Raw genomic sequence first — 18,668 nt, 5'->3', positions numbered from 1 at the left:
GGTGCCGCCTGCCATCTCGGCTCTTCAGTTCTGGAGAAAGCATCTAGCTCTTACCAGACACAGCATGCCCTACGGTTACTGCTGGGCTAATGCATTCTGCCCCTCCTAAAGCACCTGCTCCAGAATCCTCAGCGAGCTCTCCCTCTAAGCAAGGACTGGTGGGAAAATTGCAATGCACTGCAGGACACACAAGGAAATTCTTTTGCACAATTCCCCAGATGTCACCACTTAAATTCCAGCCTGGAACAGCACTGGAAACCAATTTCTCAGCTGTTGCATGTCCCTGTTGGCTGGAAGCGATCCAGGCCCATAAATCTGTAAAGTGCTGTGGGATCCTTCTGGATGAAAGTTGCCTTAGAAATGCAAGGGATTATTGGTGTCTTTTTAATCTTTTTACTGTCTCTTGGGCTCTAGCAAGGATTAGATACTTAACTCTGGGTGATTTTTTCCCCCCCTTTGTTCATGCACAGGACTAAGCTTTTACCACAATCGGGGCTGGCAGGGAATTGTCCCCCAGTGACCTTGGCAGTTTCTCCTCACTCTTTTCTGCAGTGCTGAGCAGAGATGTCAGTAAGGATCAGGTGGACATTATCGTCCTGCTGATGTGTGGGCAGAAGTTACTGTCCTGCCTCTCTTGGCTCCGATGATCCTGAAGTGTTGAGACACCAGGCATGACTAGTGCTGAGTCACTCCTGGCAGTGTTCACCAGTCCACTTCCTTCTGCTATGATACCAAGATGCTGTGCTTACCCTCCTCTGTTAGACTCTGTCCTCCCCGGTGGCTCCTCACACATCTGTCCCCTCTGCGCTGTGGGACGGGATGTAGGTTGCAAATGCTTGAGGCAGTGGGCATGGCTGTTTGGCTGCTCTGTATTCAGCAGCCTGGTCTCATGGCCTTTTACAGCCAGCTGTAGATCCTGGCAGCGCATGGCCAGCAAACAGCACAGATTCGGGAAGCCAGTCGAATGCAAACCAGCCTGCAGCCCAAGACTTCACTCACAATGGGCATTCTCACCCTAACAATGGCTGCCAGGACTTTCTCTTCCAGGGTAGCAGTTCCCAGTGTTACTGGTGCTTTCTGCCCTAGGCTCTTTCTCCTTTGAATCCTGGTGCCAGCCCTTGGTGCACCAGCACTGTCTCAGCTGCGTGAGCTGTCACCTGCAGTGTGGCGAAGGTTGATGCCAGTGCTGCGGGACTGGGTTTTGGGGAAGTATCACCCTGTGATGCGTTAGATAATACATAATAGGGGTTTCCAGGCACTGGGTGGTAGAACTGAAGTCTTCGGGTGCGTCTGCACTCCAGTAAAATAATCCCATGGCACCAAGTCTCAAAGCCTGGTTAATTGGTTTGGACTCATGGGACTTGGACTGTGGGGCTAAAAATTGCAGTGTAGACATTCAGGGTCAAGCAGGAGCCCAGGCTCTTGCGGGTTTCAGCTGTGGCCGGGCTGTGGGTCTTTTACAGCAGTGTAATGTGCCGTTAGTCTGACAAACCGGAGCAGTTGGAACCTCTGCTGCAGAGAATGGCGTAGCTCTGACCCCCTCGTTCCCTTCACCAGCCCGTGGAATGTGTCTCCACTTCCTCTTCCCTCCCCCCAAGTGACAGGCCACACAGCGAGCTGAGGAAAGCAGTGAGAGACCAAGAACAGCAAAGGAAATGGCAGAGCTGTTTTTCCTAACTGTGTTACCACAACAGCCCCATAGGAACCGCACCAAACTGCTGTGTTCTCGGTGTCTCTCGGCTAGTGAAATCTGCTTGGCTGTGGCACGACCTCCCAAGCGAAGCAGGATATGCCCCATCACTGGAGACAGGTGTAGATCAGGCTCAGGCCTGATCTACACCTAAAGCTTAGGTTGAGCTCGTTATTACGTCGCCCTGTGCACTGTAGTTAGGTTGTGCTAACTTGCGCTGTAGCAGCAGTTAGGTTGACAGAAGAATTCTTCCCTCAGTCTTGCTACCGCCTCCACAGGGCTGTCCCTGGGCATATGCAGCATACGCAGCTGCATAGGGCACTGTGAAATTTGGGGCACCAAATTGCCCCAAATTTCATGGTGCCCTAGGCAGCTACATGCTGCATATGCGGCAGCACCAACCCCGGCGTCCAGCCCTATCCCTTGGCCAGCCCCCCTGTGCTCACTGCAAGGAGCAGGGCTGTTCCTAGGTGGGTGTGGAGCCCTGGACAACTCCCTCCGCCCCACCTCTTATCCTTCCCCCTGCTCCGCCACCGGCCTGCCCCCATTCCACCTCTTCCCCACACTCACTGGTAGTGGCGGGAAGTGGAGCAACGCGGCCTCAGCCCGCTCTACTCCGCCAGCTCCTGGCCATGGCACTCTGCTTCCTGCCACAGGTGAGTGCTGGGAAAGGATCACCCCCCCCCTCACCCCCAACCGGTGGCGGGAAGAGGAGCGACGACGCCCCAGCCCGCTCCTCTTCCCTTGCCCCGGCCTCGGCCCTGTCACTCAGGTTGGGGAAAGGACCGCCCCGCACTCACCAGCAGCGGGAAGCGGAGCGCTGCAGCTGGGAGGTGGCTGAGTGGAGCGGGCTGGGGCCAGGCTGCTCCACTTCCCGCTGCTGCCGGTGAGGGGGGGAGGGGAATCCCTTCCCCCAAGCCACCTCCCCTGAGCGACACGGCTGGGACTGGGGTGAGGGAAGTGGAGCGGACTGCTCCCAGCCCCCCGCCAATCCCCTGGGCCACACTGGGCCTGTGGGGCCCCAATTTGGGGCCTCACAGCTGCTGCCTCTCAGGCCCAGGGAGGGGAGGCCTGGGGGGGCTGCATAGGGCACCCAAATGGCTAGAGGTGGCCCTGCCGCCTCTCAAGGAGGTTGATTGACTACAGCAATGGAAAACCCCCTTCCGTCACTGTGGGAAGTGTCCACGCTACAGCGGCGTAGCTGCAACAATGCAGATATACCCCGAGAGGGCTAAAACAGAAGGAAATGGCTTGTTTCAGTTGTGGCTATAGGGCTGCACCAGCAATCAGTGTGATGTCACTGACTGCACCATCTCAGGTTCTGGCCCAAAAGTCTTTCTCTTATTGCATTGGCAGTGAGGTCAGCTCCTCTTCTGGAGGAGGCAGAATGGTCTTTGGTCTTTGGTTAAGGTTCAGGACTGAGCCTCAGAAGTTGTGGATTTTATTTCTGTCCCTGTGAGGGTCTGCGTGCCACACGTTTCCTGTGTGCCTTGTCGCTTACCTTGTCCCGTTTCCCACCCCTACCTCCCCCCCGGCTCAAATGGAGAGAAGGATAATTACTGCCACGCAGGGAGGATGTGAGGCTTAATTCGTCAATACTTGTAACGTGGAGAGATGGAAAATGCCATCGAAGCGCAGTGAAGGGTTGTTGGGAGAACAGCTTTGATGTGAGGTGCTGGCTTGGGTGAGAGAATGTTTTTTTCATCCATTCCCCTCCAAAAGTCCGGGAGGGTCGTTATTCTCATTTTGTAAATGGGGAAACGGAGGCCTGGAGGCTAAGGCCACGTTTTCAAGTGCCCACTCATTTTGGGTGCCCAACCTGATTGCACACCCTCAGTTCCAGCAGCAGTTTGTGGTTTCATGTCTCAAGACAAGCATCCAAAGTGAGCACCTACTTTTGAAAACATGGTCCTAAGTGACTTTCCCAAGTTCTCATATCTCACTTCTAGGATGCTGTGATCCCTGTGGGCCTTGTACAGCCCAGGTGAAGTCAGAGTTGATATGTTAATATTAATGACAATTAAGGCTGCAGTGGAGATGGTCACAGGCTGTCAGGGTTGGACCTATCCTGTCGTACCATCTACTGTATTGCTACAGTCTGTTTCTACTGTGCCCATCATCACCATGGTTTTTGATCACCAGCAGAAACTGCCGCCTGCCATGCTAGCAGAGCTGAAAAAGAGACCATCTCTTCTGAATCACATCAGCGACGATGGAAAATCAGCCACTTTGACCACTGCTGGAACAAGTGACTGCCATATGGTGCGTCGGTTTCATAATATTCGTTCATACCACCCCCAGCTGAGAGCGAGTCATTGACTTATAGGCAGCAGGAATATAACAACATGTTTTGCATTAACTCAGTAGCACTATGTGGGACTGGTGGGGTCCACAGGTTGGGAAGAGGGGGATGCAAAGTCCAACTTCATTTCCTAACAAGTTACTTTAGTGCTCTCGAAAGTGAGGAGCTGATGGCGCTATCTTCGATTCAAGCATGGTGCAGGCAGTGTCTGAGTTGGCTCCCTTAGAGAGCCCTCCGTTGCATCTCATTCCCACGCGGTAATTCACACACCTGCTATTCCTGTCTTATGCCTTCTCTAGAGCAGAGGTCTGTGCTGCTCAGCCGAGTTGTGCCTATATAAGACACTTGTTATGATAGCTGAATCCACCCACAATTCCCCTGGATTTCAGCCTCTTGCAAACTCTTGACACATCATGGTTTCATCAATAGGTTTGGGATGAACCCAGACTCAAGTTTTGAGCAAGCCTTGGCCAACTTGGCTGCAATCCGTGTTTTGAATGAGAAACTCAAGGGATTTGAGCACCTGAATATGAATGGAATAACTCCAGTCCTGGTTGTCATCAACAGGATTTGAACCCTAGACCTTCATCACACTGAAGCACACTCTGTCACTTGAGCTAAAGGAATAATTCCCTTAGAGAGAAGCACTAGAGGACTATTTTCTGCCATGTGGAGTAGACAATGGAGGGGGGAATGGAAACTAATTTTTGTGTGACTTACATGAACTTCTGCTAACCAAGCTGGTTGAGTCCTGTGAGGTCACTAGACTTTCACCTGTTCCCCATCAGTACTTATGCTTACAGATTGTTCCCTATGTGATCAACACTGGCTTGTTAGGCTGAGTGCCTAGGGTCTGATTATTTGCAGCATTCTCCAGTCTTTGGCCTGTCTCTGGCACCACCTGTCTGAGAATCTCACAGCACTTTAAGAACATCGTAGATCACCGCTCACAGCACCGAGTGTGCCAAAGAGGTTTCATTATCCTCGTTTTACAAACAGGGAAATGGAGGCACAGAGTTTAGGTAATTTGCCCAGCAATGAGCAGGAAGGCTGTGCTGGAGCAGAACTTGGTATTGATGCTGCCTCATCTATTATTGGGAGTGGACCACATCCACCCTGACTGTATTGGCCTTAAACACTGGTTCTCCACTTCTAAGGTAACTCCCTTCTCTTCATGTGCCAATATATATTTATGCCTATATCTGCAATTTTCTTTCCATGTGTCTGAAGAAGTGGGGTTTTTTATCCATGAAAGCGTATGCCCAAATCAATCTGTTAGTCTTTAAGGTGCCACCAGACTCCTCGTTGTTTTTGTGGATACAGACTAACACGGCTACCCCTCTGATACTTAGACCCAAGATGTCCTGCAACCCTGGTCTGTACGTTAACCTCTCTACCAGGAGCAAGTTCAGGCTTGTAGTCCTGTTCAGAGGTCTCATGTCTGAACAGTTGCATTCTCGTTCAGGTGTCTTTGTGCAGGCATCCAATAGCATCAGATGGTCCTTAATCAGGGCTGTGGTTTGGGCTTGGAGAACACTTTGTGCATATCAAAGAAGCACCATATGTATAGGAAGAGTCCTGCTCCTTTTATAAACCCAGACAATACAGCTGGGACGTACAATTAGAGGATCTTCTCCACTGGTTGGAGGATGTGCTGATGCATCAGTTTCTCTAAATTTGAAAGCACAGTGCACGTTCCAAAGAGCAAACAAGCTCTTTGGTGAGGCCTGGAGCATGCAGCTGCCAGAGAGCTATTGGGAAGGACACATTTGTTTGCGTTTGTTCTGGCTGGTGTATCACAATTGGCCTGGACCTGCAAAGTGGACTGCATTGATCTGAGCCGGTGTCTTGTACAAGATCTACTGTAGCAATTGTCTGAGGAACCACACCGAGCCTTTGGTGGTTATTTCGGTTGTGTAGGCAGAGCCCCCAAGTGTGGAGCATGGCTGTGGCCCCAGGTTGCGATGAGCTTCCTATTCCCTCTGTGAATAGAAAAAACTATGTGGTAACCAAGTTCAGGAACCATGGGTGAATCCAAGGAGGTAACCAGACTAAAATATCATCTTCTCATGTAACTAGCATCCTTTTACTTTCCTGACCCCACCAGGCGAGAGACTTTTAGCCCTGTGACCCTTGTAACACACCTCGTGCCTGCAAGTGCTCACAGCTGTGCATGAGTGTTTGACACCAATGCAATGGCATTTGCTGTGAACGAGACTTCCCGGGGAGATCGCTTGCTCTGGGTCACCATGCCATTGGGCAGTGCCAGTGTGGACAGAAAGCACTGGCATTTCAGCTACTTTGGTGCAATGGTGTCTCCTACTGTGCCCGTGCCATGCTGCAGCAAGCAGAGAGGAGAGATTTTGATTCTTAAAATGTTTTACATAGAAGTGCTTGTCTGTCTCCGGGGGAAAATGGGACAGGGCAGTGGCTGGCAAGCTGTGCTCGCAGCTATGGGGTAGGGACTCTCCATGCTGCACGTGGATGTGGAGTACTGTGAACGCACGTAAGAGGATAGCTAGTGTGATCGCTGCACTGTGGCAGCTAGTTGAACCATACTGCTGTACAGCTCCCACGGAGAAATTCTCTGCTATAGGCAGAGCTCGGGGGAAACACAAATCCACCTTGCAACAGAGTTGGACCCCATCCATGTTTAAACATTCCTTCCTATTCCTGGGGTGAGAACAGGGCATAAGGTGGCAATGTTTTAGATCATGTCCACATTCGATGTATCTCCACTAGCAGATTCTGTTGATTACCGGTGTGATGGGTTGACGATGGCTTGAATGTGAGTGTGGACAGGGCTAAGTACAGGCTCTGGCGGTGGAGACAAGGCTGTTGAGAATAGAACTGTGCTAGGTACAGCCCTACTTAGACTTGTGGGTTGCTGGACCAGTGGGGACGGGGATTTTTGATTTGCATTAACTGTGTGCGGAGCTGGCTGCAAAGCAGCAAAACTGTTTCACAAAAGCATTTGAAATGTCAAAACTGTTGCCATTTTGCAGCTGGCCCCAACTGCAGTCCTTTGGGGAAAAAGTCCAGGATGCCAGTTTCTAAAAAGCATTTTCTTACTGAAAACCAGATTGTGTGGAGTGTGTGTGGTTTTTGCCGGGGGGGGGAGAGGGAGAAGATGGTAAACAAAAATAGTAAGTCATTTTTGAAAATGCTCTAGATTAAAAATGTCATGTTTCATTTTTTTGAAAATGGAAAACGGAGAATATGGATGATGTTCTGTGTGACAGGGTCAGGCCAGATGGCTACAGGAGAGTGATTGAAGGCAGATATATTAGCCCCAGGTTAAGTAGGTCCCCTTTCCCTGGGTAAGGTAACAGGGAAGGTTCCAGAACAATCAGGAAGATTCTGGAAACAATTAAGGCAGACAGGCTGATTAGAACATCTGCAGCCAATCAAGAAGCTGCCAGAATCAATTAAGACAAGCTAATCAGGGCACCTGGGTTTAAAAAGGAGCTCACTTCAGTTTATGGTGTGCTGGGGCGGCTCTAGCCATTTTGCCTCCCCAAGCACGGCGGCACGCCATGGGGGGCGCTCTGCCGGTCGCCGGTCCTGCGGCTCCAGTGGACCTCCCGCAGACATGCCTGCGGAGGGTCCACTGGTCCCGCGGCTCCGGTGGACCTCCTGCAGGCATGCCTGCGGATGCTCTGCAGGGACGCCTGCGGGAGGTCCACCGGAGCTGCCTGCCGCCCTCCCGGCGACTGGCAGAGCGCCCCCTGTGGCATGCCACCCCAAGCACGTGCTTGGCATGCTGGGGCCTGGAGCCGCCCCTGGTGGTGTGCATGTGAGAAGCTGGGAGCAAGAGGCGCGAGGAACTGAGAGTGAGAGGGTGTGCTGCTGGAGGACTAAGGAGTACAAGCGTTGTCAGACACCAGGAGGAAGATCCTGTGGTGAGGATAAAGAAGGTGTTTGGAGGAGGCCATGGGGAAGTAGCCCAGGGAGTTGTAACTGTCATGCAGCTGTTACAGGAGGCACTATAGACAGCTGCAATCCACAGGGCCCTGGGCTGGACCCTGGAGTAGAGGGCGGGCCCTGGTTCCCCCCAAACCTCCAACTCCTGATCAGACACAGAAGGAGTTGACCCAGACTGTGGGTTTCACTAGAGGGGAAGATCACTGAGGTGAGCAAATCCGCCAATAAGCACAGGACCAAGGTAGAGGAGGAACTTTGTCACATCTGGTTTTAGCGTTTTTGAAAAGGGTCTTGAACCTTTTTGTGTGTGGAAAATGCTGACTGGCTCCATAGCTGCTGTATGCTGTAGTCTGGCTACTGTGGCATAGGTGAAACTGTTGAGCCTTTTTTTCTGTACTGTATCTTTACATTTCCAAGAGCTCAGCCTGTGTGCAGAGTCCAGCAGCCATGTTGTTCCTGGGATTGTCGGAGCCTGCCACTGAGGAGATGCACATGCTGTGCTCTCTCTCACAGAAACTTAACTGTGGTTCCTTCTTCTTGTGGTTTCTTTTTTAATCTAAAATAAGTCATTTGGGGCTGAAAGTCTCTGTGGAAAAACATCCTAGCTACTGTGACTCTCAAGGGGAAAGGAAAAATCCCTGTGCCCACTAGTCTTGCTTGAACCTTGCAATCCATACCCATATTTAGGATGCAGAGTCTTGCTCCTTTCAGAATAGGACTCTTAGACCATTGCTAGTACAGTCCTGATTCCAGTGTGGCCAGGGATCTGTTTGTACCTCCTAAGAGAATTGAGTTTGGCTTGGCCCATTCTGTGCAGGGATCAGGAACCAGCAGTCCCCCTATCGGTTCCTCCTCCAGCCCCCAGTGTTTGCCGCCCGGTGGCAGGTCCAGCTGATCAGTGCCTTGCTGTACCTCCAGCCCACTGGGATTAGCTGTTTCGTGGTGTGCAGGAGGCTTTGGGAGCGAGGGTGAGGTGTGCTGGGAGGCGGGGCCCTGGGCAGAGCTGGGGGGCGAGTATCCCTCCCCTCTCCAGCACATTAGAAAGTTGGTGCTTGTGATAGGGAAGAAAAAGGACACATTGGGGTGGGGGGACAACAGAGTCTCTCACATCCCAGATGGTGTTTGGGATTTAGCTGGAGGTGGTGGTGGAAGCTGGTCAGGACACATCTCAGGCTCAGAAGGCAGATGGCCCAACAATGTCACAATGGATCCTGGGAGCCGGGAGGTGGTGGGGTGTAGCCACGATTGTAAAGCTTTCTGCGGCGGTTGTTGGCAGACATCTGCTAGTTCCACCCCACCAGCTGGTTTTTCTTTAAGAACTCGGAAAGGGAGCGGGGTGGGGGGGGCAGAATAACATCCTCTCGTTATTTTGCCCACTCATTAGGGCTAATTCCCAACACACCAATTTTGATTCACTGATTGTGTTCTCCAGATCACGATCCTTGGCTTCTATCCAGAGTTCTTAGTCCAAAAATAAGTCAGTCTGTCTGTCTCCCTTTTTCCCGTCCCCGTTTCTTCTTCTTGTGACCCTTTATCCACTTTTATCCACTTTCCCACAGTTGCCCACCCGGGGGGTAAATTAGTTGGCCCAGTGATTACAACAGGTCTCCCATGCAGACTTCGTATTGCAGATCAGACAATTTGCAAAGCCTAGCGAATGAAAAACCTGTTTAACGTTGGGAGCAATACAGCAAATGTTCTCACAACACAAAGTCAAAGGGGGTTATTATGTAGAAAGCCAAGTTATGAGCCGTGTATCAAGTGTGTGTACCCTTACTGTACGGTATGTAATGTACCATATAATTCAGCTCTTTGTCTGCACAGCTGGTGTGGCTGTTACACAGTCCCCAATAACCTCTTTCCTCCCCCACGCGGGCGGCTTAATAGAAAGTGTGTTTCTCTTCTAAACGCTGAAGCTGAGACGCTAATAACAAGTTAACGCTAACGAGCAAAACTCCCTTATACCAAAGACTTCTGGAGCTCAGAGCAAATAAAGATGCTTTCAAAGCCAGCTGCAACTGATCTGTCTTTTTCAGCATCTTGTTTGGATGCTATAGCACCAGGGTTTGCAGCAATGCCTGCTAGCGTGATGCGTGCACCTTGTGTTTGATCCTGCAGGGCACTGAGCACCTTTGGGCTCCATTGATGTCAGTGGGAACTGAAAGCAGTCGGCATCTCTGAAAGTCAGGGGGGCTGATGTTCTGACGCCTGGGTTTGCAAAAGCTGGCTGTGGTTTGGGGAGCACTCGCAGCATGAAAGGCATTTGTTGGAGAGGATATGTGGCCAGGGGCTAGCGCTGTGGACTGGGAGTCAGTAGAGCTGGGTTCTGTCCTCTGTTCTGTCATGTGACCTTGGGCAAGTCACTTCTCCTATGTGTGCCTCACTTTCTCCATCTGTAAAATGGAGACAGTGAGGATACTGGCTTCCCTCTGTAAACTGCTTTCAGATCCATGAGTGTAAAGCATCTGATGAAAGCCAAGTTAATTGTCGCACTTCTCTGTGAAGTGCTCCAGCCCTAGAATAGAACAACCCGAACTGATTATCTGTAGTGTCTAACAAAAGTGTCTCTAGTCTGGATTTAAAAAAAAACCCTCACATGGATTCTGTTTATGTAAAAAGCAGCAGGAACCGATTCCTGGAAGCTCAGAGTAGCATGGACTTCACTGTGTCTTTGGGGGCATATCCGATCTCTGGCAGCTGCTGTTCTGAGTGACTGACATCAGTGCAGAGGTACGTCTACCATGCGACAGACCGTGAACTTCACTGTGCATAACCCAGTTGCATGCCAGCTTTGCTCTGGCAGTATCCCAGGGTGACCCTGCAGAGAAGACAATAGGCAACAGGGGAAAGCTGTTGGACGTTTCAGTCTGTCCTGTGAGAGACTCGTTGGCTGTGAGTATGTTGCTGTAACTCCCCGCCCACGAATGGTGCATGGAAGTGCTGTAGAATTCACATTTGGGTTTTGAATGTCAACCCCAAGTTTAGGTGTGTTTTGGAATCCTGGGGGTTGGCTTCAGCCCATTATAGATACAGGATCCGCGTGTGGATAGCAAGGGCTGTGAGGCCAGATGTCCTGGCATGTCACATCTCTAATGGAATTGGGAGGAAGGAGAGATTGTGATGGTGTGGTGATATATTTTTCTTCTCATTTGTCTGAATGGAGGGATAGTGGCTTCAGAGCAGACCCTGCATGAGCCACAGACTTATTAAATATTCTGGAACCCCCCCCTCACCCCTATCTCTCCATAGGGTTTCAGACAAAAGGCTCTTTCGGATAGACTCCCTCACCAATCTTTCTCTCCCAGCTGCACCTTGTCCTCCCCTTACCACCTAGTTAGACTCCATAGTCAGGGATATATACCAGCCCCCCTCTGCTCTGGAACCTCTCCTCAGAGTGTCATTTGCACCCAACTGGCTTAAAATGACTTAAGTAGCAGATAAAAGCATCCTGGTATCTCAAAGTTGGTGGTGGCACAGCAGTTCCAGCCCCACGCCCATGCTGCTGTAGTTAATGTGGGGTCAACATCTCCTCTGGAAAGTACATTTGCAGCAGTTTACAACTTGGCTGTAAAATATTATGGCCCCACCCACCCCTTGGCTTGCTCTTCTTGGCATCTCCACAGTCCTGTGACCAATGGCTAATTTAAATTCTCAGCAGTTCTTCTGCTTCCGGTGTGGAGCCAGTGATTTCCCCCACGTTTCCCTCGAGACAGGACTATACTTTTCTTTAGAGTGACTTATATTTGCAGATACAAACGTTAATAAATCAAGCTTTGCCACTTCCCCAGAGAGGAAGGTCATGGTTATGGGGGAGAGATAGTTCAGTGGTTTGAATATTGGCTTGCTAAACCCAGGGTTGTGAGTTCAATCCTTTAGAGGACCATTTAGGGAGCTAGGGTAAAAATCTGCATGGGGATTGGTCCTGCTTTGAGCAGGGGGTTGCACTAGATACCTCCTGAGGTCCCTTCCAACCCTGATATCCTACAATTTCCACTTCGTAGACAAGAAGGGGTGTGTGAGATTAAATCAGAAATAGGCTGAGGTGAGTTGTGCAGAACTCAAGGTTTTTAACCTGCTGAGTCAGCCTGGCTGTACCATCTGTCTCCTCTCTCTGTGTCTATTCTATGCCGTCCCACTAGGCTTGGAATGTCCTTCCTTGCCCCCGCCCCCACCATATTCTGTAGACTTGTAGCAGAAAAATGTCCTTCCTTGCCCCCGCCCCCACCATATTCTGTAGACTTGTAGCTTCTGCAATGTCCGCAAGGAGTAACTGACGCCACAAGCAACTCAAAATCCATCTTCACTGGGTTTCCCGCCTTCTCCATTTCACCTTCTGGCTTGGAGGTGGTCAGGGCTGCATTTTGTGTTGGGTGCAGCTCCAAGCATGCTGTCAGCCCCTAAAGCATGATAAGTAATAATAACACAGTGACTTGCCAAGCATCACACAGATGGAATGAGTCAGTGGGACCTATATGGAGTAGAACATAGGGAGGGAAATTCTGTAGCATGGAACAGAGAAACATATGGTATGTCCCCACCCTTGATTCAAGCTATTGGTGGAAATAATACAGAAGGTATCACCCCTTATGGAAGTGTCAGACCTACTTCACTTAAGGGAAACTGTTTTGAATCTGGTATAATGCACTTTAAGTGCGTTGTGCCAGATTCCATTTATAGAAGTTACCATAAGTGGTAACACATCATACTAAAGTCCTCTGGAACTTCATAGGGATGACACTAATTGAGTACTATAGAAGCTTAATAAGATTCTCTAATGTTACTTTACATATTTTTAAGGCTAGATCCTCAACTCGTATAAATTGACGTAGCTCTGCGGAAGTCAACATACAGCAGCAGTTGAGGATTTGGTTCACTAAATTTAGTGTCTGTCTGTCCTGTTTATCAAATACCTCTCTGAATATCTAGGGACCTTTCTCTCTCTTACATAGGACTGCTTGATCCACCTTCACAGAGCTCCGTGGGGATATAATTTTCTATGAAATCCCACAGGATTTTTCTACAACTGATTATTTGTTCATTTAAAAAATCGGGTATTATTTCCCGCTTTCCAAAGCCCTGTTCTTAATGAAGGACACCATCAGATTACTGAAGCTTAGCCTGGATTTTAAAAATCACTTTTTTTTTTATTTTTATTGCTTGTGCCTCACTATCTTGAAAGGTCAAGGATTGTTAATTAGTGGCAGTGGACTGCCTTTAATTATGTTGTGCCAGCAGGGTTCTGAATACTGCCACCTCCCCTCCTCTGCCCCCTCCCTATGTACATTGCAGTGAATCTATCCTATTAATAAACCATTCATGATGTAATGAGTATTGTGCATCCAGCACTTAAACTGTAAATAAGCTATTTCATTGAACGGGATGCTAGATATTGAGGTAATAACACCCCGCTCTTATGTAGACGTTCTCATCAGCTGAGCTCAAGTGCTGTGCAGAGAGAGAATGTTCACAATCCTCATTTTACAGATGGGGAAACTGAGGTACAGAGCAGTAAAATGACTTGCCTGAGATCACCCAGCAGGCTACTGGCAGAGCTAGGCTTAGAACCCAAGTCTCCTGGTTCCCAATCTTATGTTGTATCTACCAGGGCCAGGCCACTTGGACTATTGTATAGAGATGGGACCAATTCTCTGAGTGGTGAACTAGCCAGAAGTTCCTCCATTCTACTGTCATCTCTGACAGTGACTTGCTCTGTAGCCAGGGGCAAATCATTTAATCTCTCTGCCTCAGTTTCCCAGATGTAAAATGGGAATAATTGTGCAGGCTCAGTCCTGAAATCCTTGAACCAGGAAGAACTGCAGAATCCAGCTCTTATCTCCCTACGTGGGCTGTTTGGAAGATTATTTAATGTTTGCAGTGCCCCGGGAACATGAAAAGCATGATATAAGTGCCAGATATTATTCTTATTTATTATTCTTATTTCTTTATTATTAACAGAATTCCTGGTGCCCCAAGGGAGCCCGGATTCTACAGAGGGTTAACCCCTCTGAATGTCCTTTGTGTCTTGGAGCCACAGCCTCTCTACATTTGGAGAGAAAAATCTCCTGTCTCTCATGAGGGGGACCAGGGGAAATGCACAAGGGCACACCGGGGAAAGTATCCCTATTAGACAGCAAACTCCAAAGCCAAACAGTGACACATGCTTGATACTAGAAACAGATCGTCCCTTGGAGAAATCCCAAATTATGATGTCAGAATTATTTAGGTGGGTGTGGGGGAGGGGCAGAGGAGGGCAAAAAACTGGCCTACCACACACAGGACTGGTACTGGCTGTGTAACCCAATTCGCTGCTCATTCCTCTCCATCCAAACCAGAACCGACCCAGCCCCACCAGTGTATTTTGACTCAGCTCCATACCTACCTTCCCACGACAGTACTCTTGAACCTAGCCAAATTCAACCCAGTGTGAACCTAATCCGCAGCCTTCCAGTCCCAGCCCCAACCCAAACGGACCTTCTCCTACCCATCGCAAGTGTATGTGACACTCTGGAATCCAACCCAATGTAACCTCGCCAAGGTCGCTGGGCAGCCAGCATGACCTCGGACACCCCAGTGCCACCCAAACCAACCTCAACCAGCAGAGTGCAACTGAACAGAATGTAATTACACAGCCCTGGGCTACCCATCCCCATTCCTGCCTTGGTGCTGTCCAGTCCAGCTACCCCCAGTTGTAGCTTGCAGGGCACCTTTGGGGGGGTATCAGGTGAGACTAGAGGGCTGGGCTGATGCCCTTACAAGGCACAGGCTGCCGATTGCTGGAATTCCCCGTCTGGGCTAAGAGAAGGTTTGCTGTGTGAGGCAGTATCCCGAGATGTCTCTGCTCCATGATTAATGACAGTGCAAATGGAAGGAGAACCCCCAGAGCAGAGAACAAAAGAACCTGGTTTAGCAAATCCCTTTCAGCAGCTCCCCCAGCAGCACTGCCGGCGTGTGCTGAGCTGATCTTGTTCTTGACGGTGAAACGAAAGAAGGTTTTTCTGCACTTTAGAAACCCTGCTCCCTTGGTGCACTGTGTATGTGACTTGTGCGACTAACTATGGCTGCTGCTTACATTGCTGTTCAAAGGGCCAGTCAGGAAAAGGGACTTGGACAAACAATCATCCGATAGAACCATGCTGAGCTTCCGGGCAATGTCCCCGTCTGGTACGGCAGCCAAGCCCCTTCATCTCTGCAGGATGTTTTTAATTCCAGGTCCATTGAAGTCAACAGGAGCCGTGCCACTGGCTTCAGCCAGCTTTGGGCCAGGCCTAGTTTGAAGAGGAAGCGTCTCCTTGGCACTTTACTATTGGGAACATTTGCTTGTAGCTCATGCCAGGCTAAATTCTCAGCCCCAGCCACCCGTATGGATGCAGCCTTTTCTTGGGGCCAAATCCGGAATGGCATTCAGCACTCGAGTTGCAGATGCTCAGCCCATTTTGGGATTAGGGTCTTTGTTTACAGACACTTCAGGCTGTGGTGTTGTTGCATCCCTCGTGGCTCTTTTAAACTTGACTCTAGATGTCTGGACAGATCCTCAGCTGGGAGTAAATTGGCACCACTCCACTGACCTGGAGGGAGCTGTGCCGATTTACAGCCGCTCAGTCCATTGTCTCTGAGTGCGGGGAGGAAGGGAAGCAATCCTACCCCTGTGGTGGATGGAGAAGATACTGCCCTGTCGTATTCTTAACTTTTACCATTTTTAAATCCGTGGTGCCCCCTCTTACGAGCTGCTAAATAAAACCCCTGAGAAATGCCCCATTTATATTTTGCCTTGTTGCTCTTCCTGAGGGAACACACATTTACACTGGAGAAAGGTGACGAGGCAAGTCCACAGAGGCATGTGCAGAATGTTTCTCGGAGCACCAGCTGTGGGGCTGATCCGACTACTGCTAAAATCTACCATCTCGCTAATGGAGCCTGCCAAATACTTGTCAGTGGGTTTTTTTTATTTTTCCTGCTGCACTGTTGTTCTGGGATTAATTCTTCTCTGCTCTTTGTTTTCTAAATGGCCTGAAGATCCTTCCCTCAATCTTTCATCCTACACTGGGATAGATAGATGGTGGTCTCCTCAGCTGACTCTAATGCTCAATGAGTTGGCTAGCTGAAGGCACCCTTTGGAAAGATCTCACTCTTTCCCCACCAAGCCAGGGAACTAAACTGCTAAGAAAGTCAATAGAAAAGAAAGAAACCAGTGCAGCAGGAGCTTAGTTTTTCCCTAAGACCCTCATCAGACACGTAAACTAGATTCTGCTAAGCAGATTTAGGAGAAGGCTCTAATTCAGCCTGATTTAGGTATGGCAAGCATTGGGGGAATGACCTTCATGGAATATTAGGTTTAATGACTATTTTGTGGATTTATTTCTAATTCGAGTGCCCTCATTTTGAGTATGGAGTTTACCTAATGCTATTCCGTGTGTTGTTCAGACACAGATGCTACTGAAATTGGGGAGGAGAGAGACTAATGCAAATGGGCACGAGATCAAAGCACTGATCCATCTGAGGGCTGTCGGGTGGCCAACAGGTGACATCGCTTTTGGGTCTGAGCACAGTTCTCAGGAGACAGGGAACCCATCACAACCGCTGCTATCACAGTTAGTATTGATTTGCGTCCCCTGCTTGGATGGATGTTTGGCCACATTGATTTTCGGTTTCGCCAGAGTGAAAATATAATCTCTTTTTGTTTCATGCTCTTAAGTTGATGTAAACTGGCCTCCCCCCAGTGACTTCAATGGAGCGATGCTGACTTGCACCATTTTAGGATCTGGCCCCCAGGTAGCTGTTCTGCAGGCAGAGTCCATGGGAGTTTTGCACACGGTTCCATGGCACCATTATAGCTCATATTAAAGTGCCTAGACATCCCTCGTGCTGGGTGTACTAGAAATGCTAAGGGGATGTCTGCCTGTGGCATTCAATAGTTAAGTGTCCTGTGGTATTTTGGTCTAGTTCCAGTTGTTGGGTTTAGCGTATGGGGACTGGGTGGTGCTGCAGACCTGTGATGTAGAGGTCAGCTAGATCTGGTGTGGTCTTACAGTCTATGACAGACCCCCTCTATGGCATGGCCCCAGTGGGGTGAAAGGAGCAGTGGCTTTGAAGCAGTCTTCGAGAAGAGTGGGACCAAGGCAGTGACATTCCCTGTTCTCTAAGGGTCTGGAAGCCCCTCCGCATGAATGCCATATGGTGAGGGTTCTCTGGAGTGCCAGCTGGAGGGGGAGCATGGCTGGGGTAGAGCAGCTTTGAGGCATCCCCGGGAGTTCGAGTGGGAGTTTAATGGGGACCCCGTCACTATTGATTCATGCAGTCCACTCTCTCTGCCAGCCTCAGGGACAGAGGGTGTGGACATGGAGGCAGTGCCAGGGTGGTTATTGGGAGCTAGGCTGGATGGCAAATAGCAGATGGCCTGGCTCTTTGCACAGATACCCCATTGTCCTGAGCGTTTCTCTGACGTGTGCAGTCAGAGGGATGGGCCTCCTGTTCTCTCTGTGGCCCCATAATTCATGTCCGTGTCCCAGGAATTTTGCAAGCTGCCTCTCCCTCTCCACTATAACTTCCAGGTGTGTTCTGCAGGTGGGAGCAGGGCTGGATCCAGGCACCAGCTTAGCAAGCAGGTGCTTGGGGCGGCACATTGGGCTATTTGGTGGCAATTCGGTGGAGGGTCTCTCACCCCTGCTCGGAGCGAAGGACCTCCCGCTGACCTGCCGCAGATCGCGATCGCGGCTTTTTTGTTTTGGCTGCTTGGGGTGGCAAAACCCCTGGAGCCGGCCCTGGGTGGGAGTGATCGTGCACTGAGTGTTTGGTTCAGCGCCGCTGGCTGGACGGGTGCGGCAGTAGGTCTCCAGTCTGTTACCCTGCATTGGAGCAGGGTTTATTTCACTCTCTCTAAACCATCCTCAGTATGTGGGGCCTAGGTCAGGCCTGATGGGATCCTTCCATGCACCCTCCGGGGCAGCTAGCGGCTGAGGAACGTGCTCTTCCGCCTGGTATAGAATCATAGACGATCAGGGTTGGAAGGGACCTCAGGAGGTATCTAGTCCAACCCCCTGCTCAAAGCAGGGCCAATTCCCAGCTAAATCATCCCAGCCAGGGCTTTGTCAAGCCTGACCTTAAAAACCTCTAAGGAAGGAGATTCCACCACCTTCCTAGGTAACCCATTCCAGGGCTTCACCACCCTCCTAGTGAAAGTTTTTTTCCTAATATCCAACCTAAACCTCCCTCACCGCAACTTGAGACCATTGCTCCTTGTTCTGTAATCTGATACCACTGAGAACAGCTGAGCTCCATCCTCTTTGGAACCCCCCTTCAGGTAGTTGAAAGCAGCTATCAAATCCCTCCCCCCTCACTCTTCTCTTCTGCAGACTAAATAATCCCAGTTCCCTCAGCCTCTCCTCATAAATCATGTGCTTCAGCCCCCTAATCATTTTTGTTGTGTTCCGCTGGACTCTTTCCAATTTTTACACATCCTCCTTGTAGTATGGGGCCCAAAACTGGACACAGCACTCCAGATGAGGCCTCACTAATGTTGAACAGAGAGGAATGATCACATGCCTCGATCTGCTGGCAATGCCCCTACTTATACAGCCCAAAATGCCGTTAGCCTTCTTGGCAACAAGGGCACACTGTTGACTCATATCGAGCTTCTTGTCCACCATAACCCCTAGCTCCTTTTCTGCAGAACTGCTGCCTAGCTGCTCAGTCCCTAGTCTGTAGCAGTGCATGAGACTCTTTCTTCCTAAGTGCAGGACTCTGCACTTGTCTTGT

General features: G+C 50.0%; 1 protein-coding gene across 5 annotated transcripts in view; it reads left to right on the top strand.

Annotated features, from left to right (window-relative positions):
* Positions 1–18,668, top strand: part of EFR3B (EFR3 homolog B) — a 152,249-nt gene that overhangs the window by 41,952 nt on the left and 91,629 nt on the right. The window lies entirely within an intron of this gene.

The sequence above is a fragment of the Gopherus evgoodei genome, chromosome 3 (genome assembly GCF_007399415.2).
Source record: "Gopherus evgoodei ecotype Sinaloan lineage chromosome 3, rGopEvg1_v1.p, whole genome shotgun sequence".
In the NCBI taxonomy this organism is placed as follows: Eukaryota; Metazoa; Chordata; order Testudines; family Testudinidae; genus Gopherus; species Gopherus evgoodei.
Note: the sequence above shows the minus strand (reverse complement) of the source record. Positions and strands in the feature narration are given on the sequence as shown.